The sequence below is a fragment of the Bombina bombina genome, chromosome 6, assembly GCF_027579735.1.
Source record: "Bombina bombina isolate aBomBom1 chromosome 6, aBomBom1.pri, whole genome shotgun sequence".
In the NCBI taxonomy this organism is placed as follows: Eukaryota; Metazoa; Chordata; class Amphibia; order Anura; family Bombinatoridae; genus Bombina; species Bombina bombina.
This window is the reverse complement of record NC_069504.1, coordinates 668942915-668952634: the sequence shown is the minus strand read 5'-3', so window position 1 is coordinate 668952634 and position 9720 is coordinate 668942915. Positions and strand designations below refer to the sequence as shown.

At 37.7% G+C, this 9720-nt stretch overlaps 1 protein-coding gene across 1 annotated transcript in view; it reads left to right on the top strand.

Annotated features, from left to right (window-relative positions):
• Positions 1-502: 502 nt before the first annotated feature.
• ERLIN2 (ER lipid raft associated 2) overlaps positions 503-9720 on the top strand; it is a 54637-nt gene continuing 45419 nt past the window's right edge. Inside the window, exon 1 of the mRNA XM_053717751.1 lies at positions 503-605. The gene's annotated coding sequence lies outside the window, so the exon portion shown is untranslated. The remainder of the gene's footprint in view (positions 606-9720) is intronic.

Here is a 9720-nt window from a genome sequence, read left to right as displayed (position 1 = left end):
CTATCCCTACAAAGGAACCAATTTGTTTGCTACAGCAGATTTCTTTTTGGTACATCAACAGATATGCAAATTCATACACACTATCATTATTTTTTTTATGTTGGCAGTTCTATATAAACTAATGATGCTAATTTACTGTGGCTTCTGCACCAAGCTCCAATATTATACATTTCTTTTACGGTCTCCAAAATTACACACATTATGCATACATTTGTAGTATATACTACTGCATATGCATCCATATATTTATACATGGGTAATATGGCACAACATACCTTGTAAAATAAATATGTTACATGTTTTAATTCATTGAGTCAATAAAGTGTACGGATCTGTTATCTATACCGTACACATAACATTTATTTCAATGTTCACTCATTATAGCCGAAAAACTAACCAACTCCATACGGCCTCTGGCTCCACCCTAAGGTAAAAAATAATTATTACACTCGACTATAGAATAAATCGTTTTGCCCATATTAAAGATGTCCCCTTCCTACCTCGTCCCGGGTCATGACGTCAATTTGAGCGACACCAGGAAGCAGCTAGTGCTGCAGGTGGTGAGAAGAAAGATTATCATCAATCTGATCAGGAGTGTTTTCAAGGTAATTTCAAGAAGGTCAGACCGGGATATTTATGTTGTATGCTTCGGGGTGTATATTTATGGATGACTGTATCGGTAATATAATTAGTTGTGAATCATGTTGGTAGCTTTGTTGCAGATCTTTATCCATATGGAGACTATGACCCCGGAAGACCCTAAAAGATTATCATATTTGCGCTATTAAACCGGGAGATTGCAACTAAACTAAAAGATTTTTCATCTTTAATGCAGTTAGACATTTATACTGTGTAAATGCACACTTTATTAGTTATAACGGTTTATTAAAAATGTTTCTAATCTCCTGCTTATTGTAACCATTCATTTAGTAAAGGCTAAGGGTAACAAAAGTGGGGGTGTACTAAAAGGAATGACAAGGGTGAATGACAAATGGAATGGGTGTACAAATGTTTTAAAACACATGAAAAATGAATGCCTTCAAAAAAATTTAACAAAATCCCTTTTCCTTCTCCTGTGTTTCTTTTAGATTGATTTTCGTACTATCTAGGGAGGCTAATAAATGCTGAAATAATGAGATGTCTCAGATTGCAAAAGCACATATTGTGGTTTCTGCAGGAATAGCACAGATCACTTGTGTGGCACCTGCTGTATTTAGGTTTTGCCTCATTGTGTTCATCGTCAGAACAATGCAAACCCACCTGAAGTTACACTTTGTCGTTATTCATTATTCAAAATCTAATGGGGATTTCCATGTTAAATAAAAAATAAAAAAAATAAGCTTTGTGTCACTTAGTGGCCGCTACCCAACCATACACCTGGCATAACAAAATATCAAAGTTAGGAATCTAACTTGGGGATAGGACCCCTCAAAAGCCCCCTGAATGCACTGCACCTATCCACTCTCATAGGTGATAATGCAAATAGACACATCATATAAACACCTGCCCTTTAAAAACTAGGCTTTGTGTCACTTAATTAATGCTACCCAAGTATTCCCCAGACTGAGCAGAATCCAATGACACTAAAGTTAAGACCCTAACTTGGTGATAGGACCCATCAAAAGCCCATCTGAATGCAAATACATCATATAAAAAAAAAAAACTAGACTTTGTGTCACTTAGGCCCTGATATTCAAAACCTCTCCGCTCAGGTGAGATATTCTAAAATGATCCTCCAGCACTGCGAGATCCCTAGTGACATATTCTAAAGGCAGATTTTGCTTTGCAAGGGACATGGCCTGCATTTCTGTAGGTGAAGGAGATTCAAGCCCAGTACAATTTTGCACTGCATGGCATGACCGTTCTGCTACAGTTACACTGTGTGCATTCTATTTTATATCAATTTACAGTACTTTAGATACAATTTTATTACGTTTTAAACTTTGCACTTTCTATTTTGTATTTTATATTGCATATTGTGCCAGATTATCAAACAGTCTCTAGTTTGGAGAGAGAATATAGGGGTTTATTTATCAAAGGCTTCGCAAGCCTTTCGACCCCCTATGACTGCATGTTCTCACAAAAGTACCTGCAGTCTGTATTTAACATGCAGGGGTCATTAGACCGCTGCTTTCCTAACCTTTCGCCACCTCTAAGGTGGCAAATTTCAATCTTCCCAATCTCATCTGACCGGGGAGATTGACAGCTCCTGCCCGTGCACAGCCAATCATGCGCGGGCAGGAGCTGTCAATCTCCCCGGTCAGACGAGACTGGGGAGATTAAAATTTGCCACCTTAGAGGCGAGATTGCACACTTGCAAAATAGCACTCGTGTGCAATGCTGAATTCCGCCAGGGGAATTCAGCCCCAAGAGGCAAGCTGCGGCAGACAGGGGTGCGTATTTGCGCCCCTGTCCGCCGCAGCTTGATAAATCGACCCCATAGTGCTGACTTCACAAGGGCAGAACTTACTGAATTTTCTAAGAAAAGGGGAGGAACCTGGAAAACCCAGAAAGGTAAGAGATGCCTTCCATAGAAAACAATGAAGCTCTCTGGGATACAAAATTTCACATGGGATAGAGAAGGTAAATTGAGAACCCTTGAAGCTGATGTATAGGCTCTTTTTGCATCAATTCCAAATTAAACTGAAATGTTTTCACTACAATTTAACTTGCTTTTGTCTATATTTTAGTATATATTACTCTTCTATTAGTTTAAAATAAGTGTGACAGAGCTTCAGTTATACCCTTAGAAAATTTTACAAGACTTGTGACAGAGCTTCAAATATACCCTGTGTTCAGCCCAGGGAACTGCCCTGTTCCTCCCACTTTCTGAAGGTGTCTGTTTACAATGGATAAAATACAAAGTATTATCCTAAGTTATTAAAGTAACACAGAATTTTCAAAGCATAATCAGAATGTGTAAAATCACTGCTAGATCAAAATTTAAATGTATTAAATTAGAAATGAGAGTGCAAAGCTTAAATGCAATAATACTGAAAGGACCCAAGCTGAAATGTATAGTAATATAAAATGTAATTGTAACAAAACTCTCATATCATGCAGTGCTATATTGCTCTGGGCTTGTCTCTGCCTCACATACATAAATGAGAGAGATCTCACCGTGCTGGAGAGTTCCGCCCTTTTTTCTTTTAGAAATTCATAGAGTTCAGCCTTTGTGAAGTCTGAACTGCAATTTCTCTCCAAGCTGGAGAATCTTTGAATATCAGGGCCTTAGTGACCACTACCCAAGTAAACCCCAAAGAGAGCAGAATCCAATGACATCAAAGTTAGGACTCTAACTAGGGGATAACACCTCACAAGAGCCCCCTAAATGCAATGTCCCTATCTCTCAAAGGGGAGAATAGCAAATACATAAATCATAAAAATCCGTCCTATAAAAATTAGACTTTGTGTCACTTAGTAACTACTACCCAGGTATACCCCAGACTGCGCTTAATCAGTTGACACCAAAGTTAAGATCCTAACCTGGGTATAGGACCCTTCAAGAGACCCCTGAATACACTGCGCATATCCATTCTCATAGGTGATAATGCATACCTCATATAAACATCTGACATATAAAAACTAGGCTTTGTGACCACTACCCAAGTAAACGCCAGTCTGAGCAGAATTCAATGACACAAAAATTAGGAAACTAATTTGGACATAACACCTCTTAGGATCACAATGAATGCACTTCTTCTATTCATTGTCATGTGATAATGGCAAATACCTACATAATATAAATATCTGCCCTATAAAACAAGGCTTGGTGTCACATAGTGACTACTACCCATGTATACCCCAGACTGAGCAAAATCCAGTAATTCCAAAGTTAAGACCATAATTTACAGATTAGAACCTTCAGGAGCCCCCAGAATGCACTGACCCTATTTACTCTCATAGGTGATAATAGCAAATACATACATAAATATAATTATCTGCCTTATAAAAACTAGTTGTTGTGTCAGTAAGTCACTACTACCCAAATATACCCCAGACTGAGCAGAACTTAATGACCTGAAAGTTACATACGTCATAATGCATATACATACATTATAAAAACACCTGTCTTAAAAAAAACTTAGTTTTGTGTCACTTAGAGAATTCTACTCCAGTAAACCCCAGACTGAACAGAATCCAATGACATCAAAGTTAAGATCCTAACTTGGGGATAGGACCCCTCAAGAGCCCCCAGAATGCAGTGCCCCATCCACTCTCATAGGTGATAAGGCAAATGCATACATCATATAAACTTCTGCCCTATAAAAACTAGGCTTTGTGTCATTTAGAGACTACAACCCAGGTATACCCCAGACTGAGCAAAATCCAATGACACCAAAGTTAGTACCCTAAATTGGTGATCGGACCCCTCGAGCCCCCTGAATGCACTGCACCTATTCACTCTCATAGGTGATAATGAATATAAACATCTGCGGATCAGGTCCGACAGACCTCTCTGACCTCGTGCGGAGAGTAAAACGATCTCCGTATTCAGCATTGCATCAGCAGCTCTTGTGAGCCCCCTGCAGATTCACGGCCAATCGGGGGTGTCAATCAACCTGATCGTATTCGATCGGGTTGAATTGCGACGATGTCTCTCCGACTGCTCAGAGCAGGCGGAAAGGTTACGGAGCAGTGGTCTTTAGTCCGCTGCTTCATAACTGGTGTTTCTGGCGAGCCTGCAGGCTCGCCAGAAACACCAACCCTCAAGCTCCATCCGGAGCTTAATAAATGGGCCCCTTAGAGACTACAACCCGGTATACCGCAGACTGAGCAGAATTCACTGACATGTCCTTACCGTTGGGATAAGACTTCTAAGGATTCCCATGAATGCACCTATTCATTCATGTGATAATGGCAAAAACCTACATAATATAAATATCTGCCACATAAAAACTAGACTCCTTGAGGGTTCCTATCCCCAAGTTAGGGTCCATACTGTGATGTCAATGGATTTTGCTTATTCTTGGGTATACCTGGGTAGCAGTCACTAAGTGACACACAGCCTGGTTTTTATAGGGCAGATATTTATACAATGTATGTGTTTGCCATTATCACCTATGAGAGTGAATAGGGGCAGTGCATTCAGAGGGTTCCTGAGGGGTCTTATCCCCAAGTTAGATTCCTAACTTTGATATCATTGTGTTATGCTGAGTCATAGGTATGGTTGGGTAGTAGTCACTAAGTGACACAAAGCTTACTTTTTTATAATTTTTCTTTGCTGTTATTTAACATTGAAATCCCCATTAGGTTTTGAATAATGAAAAAGTGTCTAACTTGAGGTGGGTTAAATGCAACATGGACAAAGCCTGCCAAAAGGCAGATAGTACCTTAAAGGGACACTGTACCCAAATTTTTTCTTTTGTGATTCAGATAGAACATGCAATTTTAAGCAACTTTCTAACGTACTCCTATTATCAAATTTTCTTAATTCTCTTGGTATGTTTATTTGAAAAGCAAGAATTTAAAGGGACATTCAACACTGCCCGCAGCATTAATCTATGTTTCTAAACTAAGTCTAAAGAGCAAGCTTCAACATTCCCCCTTTCTTTTACTTACTGCCTTCACTGTTCAATCCTCATCGATATCGTCAAAATTTGTCTCCTAATATGGCTGCTTAACTCCCCCCACTGTGACGTACAGCTCGTCTTCTTCAAACTAGCCGGCAGTTCTGTCCCATTTCTCCTACTTCAATCCCAGCGCGTTCACGGGCGTTAGCGCATGCGCGATACAATAGGAACCTTAAAAGCGGAACCATAATATCCCAATAACGTAATAGAGTACTGTAAGTAATATCAGCGTAACGGAAACAACTTCTATTATTTTGGTTCCGCTTTTAGAGTTCCTAGTATATTGCGCATGCGCTAACGGCCGTGAACGCGCTTGGATTTCAGTCCGGGGAATGGGGTCTCATTGGCTGCTAGTTTGAGAAAGAAGGCGAAGACGTCACGGTGGGGGGAGTTAGGAAGACATATTAGGACAACAATTTGGAAGATGCGAAAGACGATTCAACAGTGAAGGTGGTAAGTAAGAGAAAGGGGGCACCTTGCAGCTTTATCCTTTTATTTAGTTTTGAAACATAGATTAATGTTGTGGGCAGTGTTGAATGTCCCTTTAAGTTTAGATGCCGGCCCATTTTTGGTGAACAACCTGGGTTGTCCTTGCTGATTGGACAGCACCAATAAACAAATGCTGTCCATGGTTCTGAACCACAAATTTGCTGGCTCCTTAGCTTAGATGCCTTCTTTTTCAAATAACGATATCAAGAGAACAAAGAAAAATTGATAACAGAAGTAAATTAGAATGTTGCTTAAAATTGCATGCTCTATCCGAATCATGAAAGAAAAAATTTGGGTTCAATATCCCTTTAACCTTGGGATATCATGCCCTTTTGGCTCTAATTACACCAGAAGGACCAGTGCTAGAAGTAGTGCAGAGTTATCAACCATTAAAATGTTATTCTAATATTTAAAGTCAAAATTAAACTTAGATTGGCTAGAGCATGCCATTTTAAGCAACTTCTCAATTTACTTCTGTTTATCAATTTTGTTTAATTCTCTGGGCAGGGCTTGACAAACCCAAGAGACTGGGAGTCACTGGCTCCTAGAATTTTATTCCTGGCTCCTAACTTTTTGGGTTATTCTACACATATCTATATACAAATCCAACTGTCTGGCTCCTAAAAATAGGACTGGCTCCTAAATATTCTTACTGGCTCCTAATTTTGAAACAGATTTGTCAAGCACTGTAAAAATCTGTGTATCCTTTTGTTAACGCGTAATTCTAGGTGCGCTCAGGAGTGCACACGTGCTTTAAGCCATCTGCATCAGTGTTTGCAACAATATTTATATCAATGATATACATAGTTGCAAACACTGCTGCCATAGAATGCTAAAGACCGGTGCATGCTCCTAAGGTCCTATCAGCCTGTCTAGGTTTACTTTTCAACAAAGGATACCAAGAAAACAAAGCACATTTGATAATAGAAATAAATTGGAAATTTGTATAAAAATGCATGCTCACTCTGAATCATAAACCATTTTATTTTGACTTTACTAAATGCAGCCACCAATCAGCATGTGCTTTTAAGGGTGCTGAACCAAAAATGAGTCAGTTAGTAAGCTTTACATTCCTGCTTTTTCAAATAAAGATACCAAGAGAATGGGGGGAAAAATTGATAATAGGAGTAAATTAGAACGTTGCTTAAAGGGACACTAAACCCAAAATATTTCTTTCATGATTCAGATAGAGCAAGCAATTTTAAGCAACTTTCTAATTTACTCCTATTAAAAAAATTTTTTGTTCTCTTGCTATTTTTATTTGAAAAAGAAGGCATTAAGCTAAGGAGCCAGCCAATTTTTGGTTCAGAAACCCTGGACAGCACTTGTTTATTGGTGCTGTCCAACCAGCAAGGACAACCCAGGCTGTGAACCAAAAATGGGCCGGCTTCTAAACTTACATTCTTGCTTTTCAAATAAAGATAGCAAGAAAATGGGAGTAAATTAGAAAGTTGCTTAAAATTGCAGGATCTATCTGAATCATGAGAGAAATTTTTTTTGGGTTCAGTGTCCCTTTAAAATTGCATGCTCTATCTGAATCATAAAAGAAAAAAAATTGTGTTCAGTGTCCCTTTAACCCCTTCATGTTGGGGGGGGGGGTGCAAGTGCACTTATTAAGCTGTAAGGCATGCCGAGTCCAATTTTTTGATTACCTAAAAGGAGGCGGCTGCTGTACGCCATATAAGGTAGGACGTTCCATGCCAACAGATTTAACGCCTAGTGCTGTTAGGATGGCATGGAACGTCTTAATGGCATGAAGGGGGGAGTATATTGAAAGACTGCTACAAATAAACAAAACGTATGCAAATGAATACAGAAGGCTTTGATGCAGAGTGAATACAAATCAATGATTTAAAAAATAAAATTAAACATTATTTTTTTTAATTTAAAACCTTATTTTGTTTTTTATTTAAATTTGATTATATTTTTTTTATGAAATACTAATAAATACACAAACTAAGTACATTTTAAATGTTATTCTTGTGAATTTATCATTGATTTATTTTACTTTTATTTTACCTTTCTGCCAGGCTGGACAAATCTTGGTAGCAACAGAGCCTAAATTTCTAGTTTTGGTTCCTAACCTTTTGTGTACTTCTATAACATTCCTATGATAACATTAATATAAACCACACTTTACCAAAATGTATATATCTAATAAAACATTTTAAAGATACACAAACTGCAAAGAAAGGTTTGGCACATATAGTGCTTTCTCAATGGCAGCATATTAATGGATAATTAAAACTGTTAGTATAATGTATTTGTTTTCAGCTAAATTACCTAGGTTCAGTTTGGTAAGGTATGTGCTCTGAGTCTAGTTTGAATTATTTACTTATAATATGGCTTGGCAGGTATAGTATTGTTAGGAAAAATATTTAGATATGTACATACTATCAACCCACGTGTCCATAAATATTAATGAGAGGTTAATCTCTACTTATCCAATGTAGGGGTGATCAATGCCAAATGTATAAGTAAAAAAGAGAGAAGAGAAAAAGCAGAGGCACGTAGAGAGCACTCACTTTAAAATATATCACAGAGCGGGTATATTAAAACTTAATGTTTATTGTAACAGCCATAAAAATTATTAGAGAAAATATATAAATAATAAAATACTAAAAATCCAAAATGGAAAAAGAATCTAAACAGCATAAGTGGATAAAGGGACAGTCAACACCAACATTTTTGTTGTTTAAAAAGAAAGATAATCCCTTTATTACCCACTCCCCAGTTTTGCATAACCAACAAAATTTTATAAATACACTTTTTACCTCTGTGATTACCTTGTATCTAAGCTTCTGCAAACTGCCCCCTTATTTCAGTTCTTTTGACAGACTTGCATTTTAGCCTGTCAGTGCTCACTCCAGGGTAACTTCACGTGCATGAGCTCAATGTTATCTATATGAAACACACAAACTAATGCCCTCTAGTGGTCAAAATGCATTCAGATTAGAGGCAGTTTTCAAAGTCTAAGAAATTAGCATATGAACCTCCTAGAATTAGCTTTCAACTAAGAATATGAAGAGAACAAAGCAAAATTGGTGATAAAAGTAAATTGGAAAGTTGTTTAAAATTACATTCCATATTTAATTCATGAAAGTGTTTTTTTGGACTTGACTGTCCCTTTAAATAATGCACTATTAGAGTTGCGCCAGAGATGCAATCATGGAGCAATTTGCATCGGTTTTCCCATTGTGTAAGCAGAGCCAAAAATGCGTTCTACCTAAAGAGGACACGGTCCCCCAAACAATTAACTATAGTACAGCAGTGCTCACATATTAATTAAAACTTGTTGGGTCTGTGCAGCCATATATTACAAAAATAATCTCTGATACCAAAAAAGCTCAAATCAATCATATTAGCATGCTGCTTAAGATTCGAAGAACACGTCTGATGCGCATTTTGCCATTAGGCTTTCTCGCCTTTTAATTATTTTATTTAGGGCCTCACCGTACCAACAAGACTTCTTAGAACATCTTGTCTCAGTGGCAAGGGTTTGAATATCAGGCCCTCCGAGGGAGTATGCAATTTTAAACCACTTTCCCTTTTACTTCTAAGATATTTTATATATATATATATATAATTATAAAAAAAATATTATTTTTTTTTCCCCGCTTGGTATGTTCGGTAGGCTCAAGAGCTTCTGATTGGTGGT